Source organism: Perca flavescens, chromosome 15 (assembly GCF_004354835.1).
Source record: "Perca flavescens isolate YP-PL-M2 chromosome 15, PFLA_1.0, whole genome shotgun sequence".
NCBI classification, from domain to species: domain Eukaryota; kingdom Metazoa; phylum Chordata; class Actinopteri; order Perciformes; family Percidae; genus Perca; species Perca flavescens.
In genome coordinates, this window is record NC_041345.1 from 32,018,498 (window position 1) to 32,037,400 (window position 18,903).

An 18,903-nucleotide genomic window follows, 5' to 3' on the forward strand; every position below is an offset into this window, starting at 1 on the left:
GTGGAACCCTTTTAACTTTACCCTCAGTAGTAGGCCTTTTCTTGTAGGTTTCAGAAGATAACATACTATAATGGTTTAACTGATTAGATTCTTTTTCAGAACTTTCTAACCTATCAATTGTCCCTAATAGCAAAAACAAAAAAACAGTGTATCAGTGCCAAGCATTTCTTCATTGCATGAAGCAAGTGTGTGTGTGTTTTTTAGCACTACCTTCCTTATCAGCTTTTGGACTCAGTCAAACAGAGGGACAAGTGTTGTTCTTTGTCTGAGGTGTTTTTTGCTTTTTCTTCGGGCAATTACATACCCAATGTCCAGAGTCCTTGCAGTACAAACACTGGTCTCGGTTGTAGGGCTCATTATTTTGCCCACGGTACCCGCCTCGGCACCTTCCGGCTCGACCACGTCCTTCGTGGGAGCGGCCTTTTTCGGGTCCGCGCTCCATATGTTGCCCACCAGCCTGTTGTAACATACAGACAAAACGCTTCAAACATGGTTTTCTCACGTACTCGTTGGTCTTTCCACCCGATGCAGGTGTGACTGATGTTGTCGGTCCTGTCCGATAGTTGAGTCCGTGTCCTCTTCGTCCCTCCATTTCTCCAACTTGTCTTCCTGAACTGATGAGGAGGTTATTGGTGTATGTGTTTTTGCAATCTTTCCCTGAATCATACCTTTAGATTCTTTTATCCATAAGCAAAAACACTCCTTATTTTTCTCCACTTGTTCTAAATCACTCGTCTTAATTTTGTCTCTTTCTCAGTTTTTTTTCTCTTCCTCTAATTCCTGTCTTAACAGTTTGAGTTTGTACGTGCTAAAAGACCCATTTTCAGGAAACCCGTAAGTTTTAGACCAATATGGCAGACACCCCAGGCTTTTTGAGCCGTATTTTGGCACCATGTCATCCACCACGGTTCCCGTAGGGACGTGTGAGCCGGATCTCCCCGACCCGTTACCCATCCTACTGGGAAGAAGTACTTCTATCCTACTTACAATCGTCACTGTAAGGCCTGGTTTCTATCTTATCTCGGAAAAACCAAACACAAAAAAACCTAACAGTTTCTGAAAAACCGTTTATTAGATTTACTTCAAAACCTAATTAGATTTGTCCCCCGAAAATCTATAAAGCAAGTCACACCCGTGTGTGGATCAGTTTTATGGTGCAAAAATACTGCTGGAGTTCTCACAATAAGGCCTATGTATTTACACAAACATAAAAGACTAGGCCTACCCAAAATTAATACAAACAACCCCAAAATGTTTATCCTATTTTAGTATCCAACGTCAGTATTTGTTTCTGGAAGTTTACTACAGCCAATTCAAATTACTCTTAATTCAATTTAGAGTGTGATCTTACCCTGCTGCGTGGAATTGCTTCCGTCTTAATAGATCCCTGTTGGGTCAGTAGAGCCCTCCGTGGTTTCTGATCCTCTCTCTCTGAATGCTTTTTGGGCGAGGTAGAGGCGAAGATCGTTGGATCTCAGATCGCGAGTCCTCAGTAAACCACGGAGTCTCTTTTATCTGACTCCCGCACATGATTTCCCATCTCATCGCCATTTGTTATGGAAGTTTCCTTTGCAGCAGGGGGGGAAATTTCAGAGTTTAGTAAATTGAAACAAACAAGACAGACTGAGACTAAAACCAAGTTGGGTTTTTGTATTTTATTAAAAAAGATATATTTGCAAATAGGATCAACATGATTTCACAAAAGGCCACAGCCCAGTGTGGAGTCAGTTTCTCCAATGAGTGAACAGAACACCAGGCTTATATACATCTTCAGAGTGACAACACACACGCACTTAGATTATTATGACGCTACAATTTTGACAGGCAATCTGATACACGTGAAGACAATCAGATGAATACAAGAGACATCTTGGAGTCATCTCACCTCCTCCTCCCTGTATGACTTTCACCCCCCCAGTTACATCTTAACTGGCATGAGAAAACATGAGATAGTTTTAGGGTGACCTTGTACCTTTATCGGTTCAGGCTCACATAATGTTCCAGACTGGATGTCTCACAAAGTTAGAATCAAAATCTACATGTGGAAAATGAGATAAACTCTTTCAGCATTTGTGAGAGCAGTAAAGTAGAAATAAAACATAAAAATATAAGGAATTGTGCTTAAATGTAATTTTGCCATTACAGCGGTTTATTATAAAGAATCATCTCTCCAAGATAACTGAAGATAATTTCTGTTTAAGTGTTTCTACTTTCTTTGCTTGAACAATTTTTAATTTTTATTGCAATCGGGTTAAATCTTTAGGAGGATGCCTGCAAATGTACAGAACATAAAAAAGCAGCATAAAGGTAATATTATTAAACTACTAAAACCAGAAAAGGACTAGAACACAGGGGCAGATTGTTCGGGACAGGAAGTCGAGCACAGAAACAAAATAAAACGGCGGATCATATATCGCTGCGCTACACCTTGAAAACATCATAATGGGCGGAGACGGGCCTGAAGTCAAGTTTGTGGTTCTGTTTATAGAAACTACATCCTGTTATATCGCGCGATCATACGTGAAGTCGCACGGGAGCCAACATGCAGCGGAGCCGATCCGCAGCCGCTCCACAGTTGGTGGGTCAGAGTGGCATGTCAAACAAGTTCTGATCTCCTGGAGGGACTGTTTGAAAGCATTTACTGTGGCAGAGAAATTGCAATTGGCAAATTTCCCATTAAAATACATTCATTGTCCAAAACATTGCCTTGCAAACGCGGTTCCCATCCCCATTGGGCTTGGACCCCTAAAAATGGTATAGAATGAAAATCAAAAAAATACACCTTCCTTTCTTGCCCAAAAAACAATCCTACTAAGGTCTGGTTCATGAGATTCTTGATTTTTTCAGTAACTAAACTACAACCAAACATTTCAGTTTCAGTTACTGCAGGTTCCTAAATAAAATTGATGGTGAAGGCTTCCCTCCTGTGGCCAGTAGTGGACTGTAACTAAGTACATTTCCTCCAGAACTGTACTTCAGTCCAAATGTTGATGTACTTGTACTTTACTTGAGTCTTTTCTTTTCATGCCACTTTCTACTTCTACTGCGCTACATTTCAGAGAGAAATATTGGACTTTTTACTCCACTACATTCATCTGTTACAGCTTTAGTTACTAGTTACTTTACACATTAAGATTTCTGCACACAGAACACATGTAGTTTATAAAATCTGATGTTTGATTATAAAGTAAACAGTAAATATAATGGCTACAAGTCCAGCTGAGATGATTAGACCACTAAACACACAACTGGTTGGATCCTTTACATCAAGTGGTTCTCAACCTTTTCTGTGCTATCGCATTATCCAGGTCCCTAACCACCCCCCATCAAATAAGGGGTAAGCTAATTGCCCTGAATATTAATGATTATGCCCTAATATTAGGCCTATTATTGTTGTCAAAATCAAAAAATCCTATCATTGAATGACAAAGAACATTTATTAGTTTCCCAGGTATCAAAAAGCCATGTGAATAGAAATAATATTTACAGATGTTTAAAAAAATGCAACCATTTGACATTCAATTTAAATTGGGTAACAACCAATCAGAAGGACTACATATGTAACATTCAAACTTTAATTAGGTATTACAAACATTAACAGTAACCAATCAGAAACAGCTAGCAATGCAACATTCAAACTAAATTTTTCATTCAAATCTAAATCTATAATCAAATTCTTCCAACGGAAAACAAGCTGGCACTTATCAAGGGGTAAAAGCAGGATTTACTTCTGAATGGAAATAAGTTTATAACCTTTGAAAGTTAGCGAGATCCCTGCTTTGATTATTTTTGCAGAGAAGTCTTACTCAGCAATGATTTGAAGGACTGTCAAATTGATGACTGAAACCATAATTTGAATTACACTACTGAATAACCGAGAAATGCAGGGAAACGTATTTTGTCTCCACCAAGGTGACATAAACAAGCGCACCCAGTGAAAAGAGATAATAAAGAACACATGACAGGACTTCACATGATAACATTCACAACTTGGATAAATTTTTTCATCCTTACGGACTAAAGGAATATAAATAATTGAGGAATCGACAACTATTCAGACTTAATGAGGCTTCAAATCAGTCTCATGTTTACTATGCTGGTTGTTAAATCTGAAAAAAATTATACTCTGCGTTTCTGCAAAATTAACTGAACCACCTAAATATGTAGACTCTAACTATTATAACGAGGTGCAGTGTGCATATGTTGACAAAGGTTTAAACATACAGTATAATAATAAGCTATACAGCTAAAGTAGGCACCGGGTGGGGGTAGACTCACCTGCAGCCACACCAGGCCGGTGACAGGCGATTTATTCGGACGCGGCTTTATAATTTGAAGTTTTTTTATGCTTAGAAGAGTATATGTGTGCTCCGCCTGTCTTGCAAGTAAATAGCAGAAGAAAAAAAAAGTTTGGAGAAACGCAACCCCACATCTCGCTGTGTTTTGTGGAGGTGTGAGAATCCAGTACAGTAAACAGTTACATCCCTGCCTCTATCGCTTCCACAAGAACGTTTTAATACGTCAAACACAAGCTCTGAACTGTGTGTGGAGTTTGTGAAAGAGCTAAATGTTTGCCCAACAACAAAGCGCAGTCGATATCTCGCACTCGTCTCTTTTCTTTCTCTCTTTCTCGGTGAAATGAAGCTGCCTTCAGGTGCAAACAATCTGACGCTAAAACTGTTAATGTGAAATATAAAGGCAAGGCAAGGCAAGGCAGCTTTATTTTTATAGCACATTTCAGCAACAGGGCAATTCAAAGTGCTTTACATAAAACATTAAAGAGCAGTTAGAAAACAATTAAAAAACAATAATAAACAAATTAAAAACATTAAAAGACAAGAATAAAATTGATAGTGCAGTATAAGAATAAAAGTTACAGTGCAGTATAAGAAATTAAAGTTAATAAAATAGATTATTTAAAGAAAAGCAACATCAAAAAGATAGGTCTTTAGCTTAGATTTAAAAGAACTGAGAGTTGCAGCGGACCTACAGGTTTCTGATATGTGGAGCATAAAAACACTACTATAAAGTCTACTTGTGCTACATTGGGGGGGGTTAAAGAACACAACAGGACGTCGCACCACCCTGCAGCGTTTGCTTTTAAAAAAAAAATCTGAATCCAGCTTCACGCTGAAGTACGGAGCCCATTGAAGATGATGCTCTGACGTCCCGTTTCCACTGCGCCAGACAATGCTGACAGAAGCACAGAAGACAAGAAGAGTCAGAGGTTGGAACTGGCAGGGTTTAATATTGCAGGCCAGTGTTTGCAAGTAGTTTAAAATGTAAACATGTATTGTTATTGTGAATCTTTGGTTTGGCCTTCACAAAAACGCCCCCCTTTGACTACTTTACACTTTCTACAATGGGAGGAGAGTCCTTTGCTTTTAATACTTTAACTACTTTTTCCTGATACAAACTTTTACTGAAGTAACATATTTAATGCAGGACTTTAACTCTGTGGTGTTAGTATTTTTACTCAGTGCTCGAAGTGGGCCGGTACTCACCGGTACGCAGTACCGGCACTTCTACATTTTACTCTTAAGCGTACCTGCACTTTTTCTTGCGTACCGCTACTTCTCGCATGTAGCCGGTACTCTACCACTGACAGAGAAAGCGTCAGTGTCAGACAGATTGGCCCTAACGTTACATAAACTACACTACCCAGAGGACACTACGTGACTTACCTCAGTTCGGAAAAAGCTGTCTGATGCCTGCGGCCGGACCGTAACAGATTTTTCACTGCTGAAAAGCTAGAAATTAAAAATAAGCGTATTGAGTTTGTAAGTCATTATGTTAGCCGCCTGGCTTCAGAAAGGTAGGCTACTAAAAGAAGGTGTGTGCTAGAGCCAGACACGTCAACAAAGGGACAAGTCCAACCAGAAACATCAGGTAGGAGCTTCAAGCTAACGTTAACATTGATGTGAGCAGAACAGCTAGCGTTAATGAGGAGTCTGCAGCTACCAACCTTAACGTTACCTTAGTTAATGACACCGACGTCAACGATAACGTGAGGAATGAAACGCATGGAATACTTCTTCCACCCTTGCATGTGTCACAATGCAATCTTTCAAACAAAGTCCAGACTGGGACATGCTTATAATTTGCTGGTTTTTGGCGCCACCTGCTGGCCACTGATCTCCATGCAGCCGCTGTTTATCCTGCACATAGAGTTTCTCTTTCCATTGTCCGCAGTGAATCCTTTCCACAGTTGTGCACACTCAAAATATTTTATTGTAGGGCTGTCAATCGATTAAAAAAATTTAATCGAATTAATTACATACTCTGTGATTAATTAATCGAAATGAATCGCATACATAATTAACGGTGCCTGAACGGATACTTTTTAAGAAAGTAAAAAAAGAAAAGAAAAAAGAAGGGTACTAAACAACAGTCGGTGACATTAAAGAAAGGCTTGTTTATTGCTAAGGCCATATGGTCAAAATTAAATGATTAGATAATAATCTATAACAATAACAATAACTTATTTCACTAGTAAATTGCTGTTGAACGACAAAAACAACCACCAGATGGGAAAAGGACATTTACAATAACTTCAAATGCACCACGAGGCTGTAGTTTACCAGTTTCATTAAACGCACCGTCTGTGTTGTTTTTCCGACGGCAGCTGCAGATTGTTAGCCTAGAAATCTAGACGCACTAGGGTGACCAGATTTCCCGGAGCTAAAACCGGGACACTTTGCACGTGACCGCACACGTTTTTTAACGTGAACATGTGCCAGCCCAGGTCAGACAGACACAGACAGTTACTTCATTATTTTGATCCTAGGCTCCTCATCTAATAATAACAGTGTTTTTTCCTGTAAAATTAACAAAATTGCAGCAACAGTCTTTTTCAGTTTTAGTGTGAGATTTATGTTGAGATTTTTTTCTAAAAAAGATTCTTTGAAATGTTATTTATTCCAATAACACCAAAAGAATTTAAATTATTTATTGAAAATTTTGAGCATAACCACTTTATTTCCTGCATTCTGGTGAATTTTTATGCACCTTTTTCTACCTTTTTCTGACATAATGTATACTGCAACCTGCAAATATCTGTAGCCTAGACATCATTTACCTGTCCCTCCTGTTTGGCGTCTTTTGCTGAGGAAGTAACCTCCTTAAATGTGCATATGACAATTATTCACCTCAATGATACATTAATTCATTCATTAATTTATAATAATATTTCAGATGTGTTTGAGCAAGATTACTGCTCATGTCCAAAACGTTGTGCACATTCAAAATACAGTATATCTGCGCTCTCTGTGATTTGGAGGAGACGATGAGTCGTGACATTTTGAGAAAAATAAAGTTAGGTTAGTTGGCTATTACAAGAATAAAGTCACTATATTTCAGAAACTAATCTATACCTGCACCATATAGTCTGCTGTGCATTACGTGATTGCTCTCTGCAGATCTCAGACCTTCTGACGGACACAGAGCCCCGTTTGGGTCTCTGGTCTCTGAATGAGACAAAGAGTTTAGCTGGAGAAGTAACTGAACGCTGCTACACATCGGAGGTGGAAAACGCAAACTACAGAAATACACGGAGTACAAACGCAACATATCTACCGCAGCATGATCACAGCTATAAAACTGTAGATTGGAAAAGTCACGTCACAGGAACCTCAAACTAAATCAGTAGTATTGCGCTACTAAACTTTGTGTTGATGGCATCAATGTATTACACTGATTTGGCTACGATTCCTCCCAAAACTTCCCCCGGATTGATTTGGCTTTCCTCACGTAGGGACGGTTGCTAGGTGATAGCAACAAATACAGCATGGTCGGACCCCGCACGTAGCTGCCCGTTCTATTCGCCTCGGAAAAATAAACTGGATAAAGTTACATTCGGGGATGAAGACCCGGCAAAATCGTCTGACTCCGCTCCTGGTGTAAACCAGGACATTTTAGCGTCCCGACAGGCTTTTGTCGGGACTCGGGACAAACAATTGAAAATCGGGACTGTCCCGGTCAAACCGGGACGTCTGCTCACCCTAAGTCGCACCCTAGTGGCAGCTGGCTGGTCAGGCTAGCAGATTGTTACATACCGGTGTTGAATCCTCTACAGTAAAACACAGTCAAACTTTACACCGTTTAGCGTTAGCTGTCAGCATTTTAACAGTGTTTAATCCAGCAGTGCAGCGGTGTTTGTGTTGCCTGTATCGTCCGTCTCAGAGCATCAGAGAGAAGAGCAGACATATCAGGGGCACCAGATTTCGGTAGCCAGGGTTGGCAGGAAGAAGTAACAAGTAGCTAAATGTTCCAATCAGTGATCCAGGCAGCACGTTCTCGTCTCCCTCCTTCATTTTACACTCGAATGGTGGCTAGAACGGCTCCGGGTCAAACATCAATATGGAATGGATTAATCTGCGTTATTTTTTTTAATGCGTTATTTTTTCTCAGATTAATTAATCGAAATTAACGCATTATTTTGACAGCCCTATTTTATTGCATTAGAATTGTGACATTTCAACTAATATTTATCTTTAGTCACTACACCATGCACTAACCTCCATCCTGGACTATACATCTACCCATTGCACACAGTGCTTAAAAACAGCTGTTTTGTATAGATTTGTTTCTGTTTCTGGATTTATTGTTTATTCATATTATGTTTTGTGTGTGTGTGTGTGTGTGTGTGTGTGTGTGTGTGTGTGTGTGTGTGTGTGTGTGTGTGTGTGTGTGTGTGTGTGTGTGTGTGTGTGTGTGTGTGTGTGTGTGTGTGTGCCGATTACCATTTTTTTCTCTGGTCTTTAAGAGGAAGCCGCTGCACATACTGTTTGCGTTTGTGACAAATTCACTTTTGAATTGTTGAATATAATAGCGTCTATCATGATGTTTTTAGATGTAATAGGCTGACTGATTTGTCACAGCAGTTTCTCAAACATACTAAAGATCACTAAAGGGTTTTAAACTGATGGAAAGTGAGTTGGTGCTGACCGCCCTCCTGTGGCACAAGTGAGAAACTGCAGCTCCATGTCTTCACCACATCCTGTTCTGTAAACCACTATCTTACTACTGTCAAGTCTTTTCTAACTGTCAGACTTTGTGCAGATTCCTCGCTTGAAAGGGATTCGAGTTATGAACTGGATTTCACTGAACAACCAAACTTTTGGCAGATTCTGCAGTTTAATTTGACCGTTTCCTTTTGCATCAGCCATTAGTTTGAAGGCATTAGGATATTAGTATCTTTTTAGGTCTGAAGATGTTAAGTTCTCTATGTTTAGCTGTTTAGTCCAGACATGAAAATCACTCACCTTTCGGCAAAATTTGCTGTTTTGAAAACCAAAATAGGTGACCTGAGCTAATATCAACATGGACAAATCATAAATGTACTAATTCGCTTTTTTGATGATGACCTGGCCAAAGTAGTAAAGTTTAGTTTTCACAATGATTCATTGTAGGATTATGATATGATTGCAATATGTAAATCCACATTGACTCTTTATTTAAGATATGGTTTGGAAAAAGTAAAAATGTATCCAAAACATTTTAGTTTTTAAAAATTATGACTTTTATTATTGTGTAATGTCAGAAGGACTTTAACTGTTTTGCCAGTCAAATTAACTTTAATGTGCATACTGAAATATTACACTGTTGGTTGGCAAAAAATGCATCTCAAAATGCATCAGATTGATGCTTTAAAATATGAAATATTTAAAATTTTCTTCCGGGGGAGCAGGTAATATCCTTCAAACCTTTTTCACCCCTGACCCGTTTTCATGCCTCTCTTAGTCTCTAGATGAAATGAGACAAAAACTACTATTCTCACTCCCATCTTGGTCAGGTATCTTTGGCGTTTGTTATTGATGCAAAAAGTCTCCTTTAGCGTCATATTTAGATGCCTTTGGTTGGGACTCTTGGCGTCACTTTTTGACACTCTGGGTTTGGACGTATGTTTAAACCTCTGAAGTCTAAGAGCATTTTTACATATCTTTTTAAATTCTCCTTTTAAGGGTATTTGTGTTTCACGTGTGGTTCATATCAAAATGTTCAAAAAAACACTCCGCTTTCTGTAAAAAGAGGCCCAAATTTGTTCCGAAACAATGGCTGTGTCTCAAACCACCTACTTGCACACTTCAAACACTTTAAAAGTATATAGTGTCTATAACGCAAAAAGTCAGTGCACTGAAAGTACCTGGATGACCCCCTAAAAACAGTCAAAAAGTTCAGTGTGGAACGATGGACCCTACGGGCGCCATCTTGACTACAAAGCGGCAGGGGAGGGACCAGGGACGTCGGCAAGTTGAATCCAGGCTACTGTATGCAAATGAGGAGCGGTCGGCTCGGCGCCTCTCAAAATCTGACGAAAATCTATTTAACTGACCTTTGTCCATCAAAAAAACAGACAGATTCAGCAACTGTATGGCCTATTCTCGCTTAAAATGTTTTCAGCATGACGTCTCGTGAACTATTTTCGTAAAATTGTATCTTAATCGTATTCAGAACAAGCCGCCATTATGGTCCGTTTTGAAATTCGGGAGAAGCCATACCCATGGGATCGTAAGTGTAAGTGGTCAGTGCACTGAAGTATGCAGAATGAGACACAGCCAATGTGTATGGAGACAATTTGGCCCTAAAGCTGAAAAGTTGACATTCTCTTTTTAAAATTGCTTGAAATTAATTTACAAATGTAGCATAACATATGAATAAAATAGTAAATGTCTAAAATTAAAAAAAATGTATATCGCTTTATTAATACAAGTGCTGTCAAACATCGCTTGGACTCCAGCGTCATGCTGGACAAGAACGAGGCGGGGTTACAAAATGTCAGCTACTGATGTCTCTCTACATACTACTCTCTACTGCTGTCTCTCTACATACTACTCTCTACTGCTGTCTCTCTACATACTACTCCCTACTGTTGTCTCTCTACATACTACTCTCTACTGTTGTCTCTCTACATACTACTCTCTACTGTTGTCTCTCTACATACTACTCTCAACTGTTGTCTCTCTACATACTACTCTCTACTGTTGTCTCTCTACATACTACTCTCTACTGTTGTCTCTCTACATACTACTCTCAACTGTTGTCTCTCTACATACGACTCTCTACTGTTGTCTCTCTACATACTACTCCCTACTGCTGTCTCTCTACATACTACTCTCTACTGTTGTCTCTCTACATACTACTCTCTACTGTTGTCTCTCTACATACTACTCTCTACTGTTGTCTCTCTACATGAAACAGCATAGAAGCATGAAACCTGTTTGACTTAATGTTACCTCTGTGAGGGCCTCCTCTCTCGCTGATTGGCTGTCAGCGCCGCTGGGGAAATGTCTGCACATGCTGCAGAAAAGCTTTATTTACTCTGTATTCCATCCAAGAAAACTGTCCATACCACTTTGAAGAGAAGCCATTGTTGTTGCGGTAACTTTTAACAGTGCATTGCTTAACACATCCATGGTACATTGTCTAAACAGCCAGCTAGCTAACGTTAGCTGCTCAAGGCAGCCCGGAGAGTCTGCCTGTTGTTACCATAGCAACCACTAAGGTGGTTCTAAGGCTTCCTAATTGTTTGATCCTTATTCTGTGGTTTAAACAGTTTCGTTTTAATCAGAAGAGAAGACACATTAAACACACCCACAACTAGTTTTTATTATTATTTTTTATTATATATTTATTTGATTGGGACAGTGCATGTTAATAAACAAACATGGAATACATGCATGTAAACATGCCGGATTGTAGCCAAGAGCTAATTTCCATCCGTAGTCCCACGGACTAAGATCATACAGGTCACAAAACATATCATAATAAAATTTACATTACAATTTACTACAGTAAGTACGTCGTGCAAAACATTACATAATAAATAATACATTTTACATTACAATTTACTACACTAAGTACATCGTTTATCAATAAATTAACAAAAGCCCTATAAACAATATTCACATAAGACTTAAAAATTCATTCAACTTCAAAAACCCATTTACACATTACAAAGTAAAGAAATTCAGAAAAGGATACAACATACCCACTAATGTGTACAGCGTTGGTTTTCCCATAGCCAATTTTTCAACTGAGCTTTAAATGAGCTATATGTAGGGCATTCTCTCAATGTTAGAGGAAGACTATTCCACAGGTTCCCACCTCGGACAGACAGAACCATCTGACCAAAGGTGGTACGCCTGTGGGGTATTATGAGGTCTCCTCTAGTAAAGGCTCGAGTGGTCCTCTGCAAATTTTCTTTAGATTTAATAAAATCATTCAATGGTGGAGGTGCAAGGGAGTGTAGAACCTTGTATATCAAACAGGCCATTTTCAAATTGATCATATTTCGAAAATCCAATAGTCTATGTTTTTTTATAACATGACAATAGTGGTAGGATAGCGTTTTTTTATCAAGTGTTTTTAATGCCTTTTTATAGAGACTTTCCATGGTTGCAAGTGTTGTGGGGCAAGCAAGAGACCAGGTAGTCAAGCAATAGTCAAAATAAGAAATAATCATTGAATAAAAATATGTTTTAGCAACATCCATTGTTAAATAATTTCGAATATGTCGGAAATTTTGAAGATTAAATTTGACTACCTGTGCTACTTTTTTTACATGACTTTTGAAACAAAGTGTTGGATCAAGGACTACCCCAAGGTATTTAAATTCTGAGACCACGTCAAGTTCCACTCCATTCATAAAGACATTGGATCTGGTTACTTCGACCTGGCGTTTTGAGAAATACATGCACACAGTTTTTCTGGTGTTCAACGTGAGGCATGAATCCTTGAGCCAGTCCTGCACATAGAATAGGGCATCTGTGAGATCAGCAGCTGCTTGTTGGATATTTTTCGCTTGAGTGTAAATCACTGCGTCATCCGCATACATCTGCGAGAAGACGTTTGGACATGAATTTGGTAGGTTATTGATAAAAAGTGAGAACAGAATTGGCCCAAGGATAGATCCCTGCACCAACTCCAGAATCTAAAATCAGAGATTTGACACCATCTACTACCACGTACTGTTTCCTGTGAGACAGATAGGATTTAAACCATACAAGTGCTTGATCAGAGATGTTAAACTGAGTCAACCTGGATAATAAAATCTGATGGTTTACAGAGTCAAAGGCTTTCTTCAAATCTAAGAAGACAACCCCGACACAGAAACTCTTGTCAAGCAAACCTTTTATATTTTCTGTTAACACACACAGGGCACTATCTGTGGAGTGATGGGTCCGAAAACCAAATTGTAATGGATGTAATGAAGGTTGGACATTTTCCAGATGGGCCGTCAACAGTCTCACTACCCACTTCTCCGCTATTTTTGATATAACGGGAAGTATGCTGATAGGTCTATAATTGGACATTTCAATTTTAGCACCTGATTTAAATATTGGTGTCACTGCAGCCACGTTCCAATCTGCAGGGACTATAGAATGGTTAAAGGACATATTAAGAAGATGGGTAATTGGACGTACAAGAGGGTCCTTGTACTCTTTCAAAAAGTGTGTATTAAGGCCAAATGCATCAAGGGCTTTTGAAGTTTTCATACCGGTAATAATTTTTGTTACTTCATAATATGAAATTTCAGTGATTTCGAATACAGACTGATGTGGATCAGTAACATTGTCAGAACACAGAGATGAAGCTAAATGCTGCGTAATCTCTTTCACAGAATTTATAAAGAAACTGTTAAAATTAGTGGCTCTGGAAAGGGGATCTTTAATAATCAAGTCATTAATTTGCAGCTCCATTTCCTTATTGTTTTTGTTTAATTGTCGGCCAAGCAGTTTATTTAGATTTTGCCATACTAATTTTCCATTGCCGTTTGCGTTCTCTATTACTATAATGAAAAAGTTGGCTTTGGCCCATCTCAGACTCTGTGTTACCTTGTTTCGCATATGAGTAAACCTCTGACGGTCTGTTGTTAGACCTGATTTCACAAATTGCTTTAATAGCAGGTCTCTAGCTGACATCAAATTTTTACATTCTTTATTCAGCCATGGCAAATGGCACCTATTTTTACGTTCATATCTCCCTCTATTTGAATGGATTGAGATAACGTCCTTCACAGATTTAATAAGTTTACTACTACAAAATTCCGGATTGTCACCAGAAAGGATTGTATCCCAGTCCAGTGATGAAAGGGCTGTTGTCACATTTTGTCGTTGTCCATTGTATGCTTTAGTGTTTTCCTATCTTTCTTACAGTCCCAGTTCACATTGAAGTCTCCAGTTACAATTTCATTGGGCTTGTTGTGTGTTGTGTGATGTTTAAGTAATACCTGCAGTTGTTCATAGAAGTCAACTTTGGCTGATGGAGGACGGTAAAGGCAAACCAAAGTAAAAGTCATCTCTGCAGAAAGGGAAATTTTTACTGAAACATTTTCAATTTTGATCTCACTTGGCACACTTAGTTGTGAACACTCCAAATTATTATTCACATACAGCAATACACCCCCACCTCTTCCTTTACCTCTGTCCCTTCTAAACACATTGAAGTCAGATAATACAACACCAGCTTCAGGAGATGATTCTTTAAGCCAAGTTTCTGATAGGCCTAATATATCAATATTTGAATTCCTGAGGATATGGTCTAGTTGTTCACGTTTAGGGAGCATACTGCGTATGTTAAGGTGAGCACAAAGAAGCCCTTTTGGCTTAATTTTATTGACCCATATTAATTTAGCCTGGTTTAATGTATTAAAAATATTTGTCTCCCGATATCTTCTCATCACAACATTTTTTGTCTTTTTAATAACTTCTGGTAACGGGCCGGCAGGTTGCACGATTACATTAGAGTCTAACGGGCCGGCTGGTTGCACGGTTACATTAGAGTCTAACGGGCCGGCTGGTTGCACGGTTACATTAGAGTCTAACGGGCCGGCTGGTTGCACGGTTACATTAGAGTCTAACGGGCCGGCAGGTTGCACGGTTACATTAGAGTCTAACGGGCCGGCTGGTTGCACGGTTACATTAGAGTCTAACGGGCCGGCTGGTTGCACGGTTACATTAGAGTCTAACGGGCCGGCTGGTTGCACGGTTACATTAGAGTCTAACGGGCCGGCTGGTTGCACGGTTACATTAGAAAAAAACGTATTGTTAGGCAGATTATAAAATGTTTTTTTCTCAGACATGTCATGTCCTTTTGTCGACGAGCCCGTTGATGAAAAAGCTGTATTAATTCACAGAGAGTTTACGTCGGGAGATGATATTGAGTCCCGACTAAATGTAGCCTATTTAAATTTTCACCTTTTTTCACAGTCCATCCGATATGTTGATACCTTATCCGTCCTCATATCACTATCATCCACCGTCGTGGACATGCTTTAACATCCCAGCAGATTCTTTGTGTCGCATTAAGTTTTTTTACGAACGGCAGTTTTCTTTATTGGTGTGTATACGGATCATACCGTAATAGTAAAGCCAGTGTATGTGAGCCGTCAGAAAAATGGCTCGCTCTGAAACGGTTTTTATGTTTTTTGTAGTGTTCCCATGACACAAACCAGTGAGAGCCATTAAAAAGAAACAAATGATTATACATTAGTTCTGTTAATGACCATGGTGCTGCAGCATCACAATGGGATTAGTAGTATCTTACTTTTTCACCCGCAGGATTGAACCCCGATATGAAATTCCAGTTTTCACTGGTAATATCATAAGTTAACTGTGATTAAATATGAAATTAATACACTGTTAATGCTTACGCATTGACTCGAGCAGCAATTTTCTCCCACACCAATTCTCTCTCTTTTCCAGCAGCAGCCGCTGTCTTGCTTTTTTAACGAAATGCATGTTCAAACTCGCTATAATATAACTTAAATGTCCGACTAACAGTAAAGCATCATTTCAATTGTGGGTAGAAATAAATTATCCAAAATACAACTGAAATTGATGTGATGTGTCACACTTTAACATCATTTGCAATTCAGTAATAAACCTTGGCAAATGGTTATAGACAACTACGTTGACGGTGCAAATATTACATTAACATTGATTCAGTAGAAGGGCCGAAACTGGTCTACGATGGCTACAGGGCCCCCTAATGGACGACCTTCGTAGAATGTGTGGGAGACCCCCAGAGGGTCATGGCAAAATAAGATCTAAAGTTTTATGTTGGTAGCATTTATTTTGTTATTTTGTTTGAGATATATCAAAGTAGATGTTTTCATAGTTACCTACACAAATTTGTTTGTGCGTAATTTGCGCAAATGTTGTCGAATAAAAATTATATAAAATCAAAGGATGTTTTTTTTTAAAAACTAAGCTTTGTGCAATGTGTAGGGGGGTTAGCTAAGTTCATCACAAGTGGTTTGAAATGAATAGGTCAAAAGGTCAGTCCACATAATAGATTTATGGCATTTTTTTACATTAACAAATATTTAAAAAATTAAAGGATAGGATTTTTGAAAAAATAAGCTTTGTGCAATGTGTAAGGGGGTCAGCTGAGTTCATCACAAGTGGTTTGAAATGAATAGGTCAAAAGGTCAGTTCACATAATAGATTTATGGCATTTTTTTACATTTAAAAAATATTTAAAAAATTAAAGGATGTTTTTTTGAAAATAGAAGCTTTGTGCAATGTGTAGGGGGTTAGCTGAGTTCATCACAAGTGGTTTGACATGAATAGGTGGAAAGGGCAAGCTGCATAATAGATGTTTCGAATGTGTTAAATAGCCAACGTCCAATATAAAACCAACTTTACCACGGTCACTCAGCTGTGTTGTGTGATGGCATTGTTGTATCTTCAGTCAATCACGTGTCACAATTACTATTGTGCTTTCTGCTTGGGTGATTTTTAGCAGTGAATATTATATTGCCATAGTCTTGAGCCAAACAATGCTTTGGTATGATTTAATTCATTGTAACATTGTCTTGTGATTGTCTTTATTATTATTTTTTATTCAATATAAAAATTCCCAACTCTTTGTTGGCAGGCTAAACCAATTCATTAATAAACACAACATACTAAATGACAGTAAATACGGATTCAGATCAAACAGATCTACATCTTTAGCAGTTATTGAGCTAATTGAAGAAATTACAAATGCCTTAGACCAAAAAAAATATGCAGCTGCGATATTTATTGATCTCAAGAAATCATTCGATACAATAAATAATGACAGATTAATCAGTAAACTTGAATGGTATGGTATCAAGGGGGTTGTTTTGAACTGGCTGAGAAGCTATCTACATAACAGACAGCAGTTTGTGAAGTTGGGTGAAAACATGTTATCTTCTTTGGATATTACGTGCGGTGTCCTCCAGGGGTCAGTGTTAGGGCCAATTCTTTTTATTCTTGACATAAATGACTTATGTAAAACATCAGAATTACTTAAATTTGTCTTATTTGCATATGACAGAACTATTTTTGTATTGGTGAGGATTTGCTGCAGCTTCTGGAGTTAATCACATCTGAAATGAGCAAATTAAAAAGATGGTTTGACAGTAATAAATTATCATTAAATTTGAGCAAAACCAAAATCACGTTGTTTGGAAATTGTAAGTCAAATAATCAAGTGTATGTTAAAATAGTGTGGCTATTGAAAGAGTACATGTAAATAAGGTTCGGGGGAACACCTATAAAAGCACACTGCAACCACTGATCACACTACAAAAAAGAGCCATAAGAACAGTTCATAAAGCAGGATATTATGATCACACCAACCTGTGTTGGTGTTTTTACATTCCAGAGCTTTAAAGTTCATTGATCTAGTCGAATTTCAAGTTGCACAAATCATGTATGAAGCAAAAAAACAGACTACTAACAACTAACTAACTACTCTCTACTGTGAAATGTTTGTTGCGTTTATAAATGAATGTTTTGACATATGTACAGGGGTAAATGTCAGTAAATCTGAGTAAAATACAGACTTCTGTTATCCCGCCTGATGCGCCGCACGATGCCCAGACATGGGAGGTAGTTTCTAAATCCCATGACGTCCTCTGGTAATGCAAGTCTCTGTGTGAATAGGGCTGTATTGAAACTGGAACCCCTAAACTCCTGGGGTCTCATTTATAAAACTGTCCGTAGGATCCTTACTAAAACTATACGCCCAAAAGCCCAAAATGGTGGACGCCCCAAAAAAAGTCAGATTTATAAAACCGTGTGTATGCACACCTGTAAGCAATGTTCCCTTCATAAATGAGAGATTACCTACAAGTGTGTATACGTGGATCAGCCTCTTATTCCGCCCTGTACACAGCCATTTTTAAACATAGTCAATGCAAAGCACTTCATGAATGCTGATCAGTGTATGAATGACACTGGCAGTTGTTACACCAAATCATGAATCAAAATGTGCGTACGCAAGGGTCAGAATTTGCATGGAGGACCACACATTCTCCTGTCAAGTTTGTTTTTTATAAATCACAACCTTTGCGTGGGAAGTGGCGTACACACATTTTCAGTACCGTTTTCTGCGTACGCTACGTTTATAAATGAGATCCCTGGTTTCTTATCAGAGGGCATGTGTCAGACAATTCCACGAAAGAAAGAAGTGACTCAACACCTTACTGTCTGTCAGCGGGTTTCTTCCTGGTAGTTAAGCACACAACAAGCTAATACACTGCAAAAAAAGCTAAATCTTACCAAGTACATTTGTCTAATTTCTAGTCAAAATGTCTTACACAAACGACTTGTTTTTAGATGATGCATCTTAAATATCTTGTTAAGCGAGAGTCTTGAAAACGTCTTGATTTTGAGTCATATCTCAGACTAAACAAGCTTTTTTTTATAACATCTTAAAGGTTTTAAGCTGCTGTGGTATTTGTAAAAGATGGATCACCTTGAGTGAAGATCATATCTTATTTTAAGACATCGTACCAAGTGAATTTTCACTTGCTTAATTGACATATTGTTCTACTTATTACAAGCAAGAAACACCTTGTTTTCAGTATTTTTATTAACTTCTTTCTTTAGTGGCCTGCATTCCAGTGTATTAGCTTCTCCCATGAGT

The 18,903-nt window shown here is 38.5% G+C and overlaps 1 protein-coding gene across 2 annotated transcripts in view; it reads left to right on the forward strand.

Annotated features, from left to right (window-relative positions):
* Positions 1-5,685: 5,685 nt before the first annotated feature.
* LOC114569307 (keratin, type I cytoskeletal 13) overlaps positions 5,686-18,903 on the forward strand; it is a 36,956-nt gene continuing 23,738 nt past the window's right edge. For both annotated transcript variants that reach the window (XM_028599132.1, XM_028599133.1), the window contains exon 1: positions 5,686-5,889. The gene's annotated coding sequence lies outside the window, so the exon portion shown is untranslated. The remainder of the gene's footprint in view (positions 5,890-18,903) is intronic.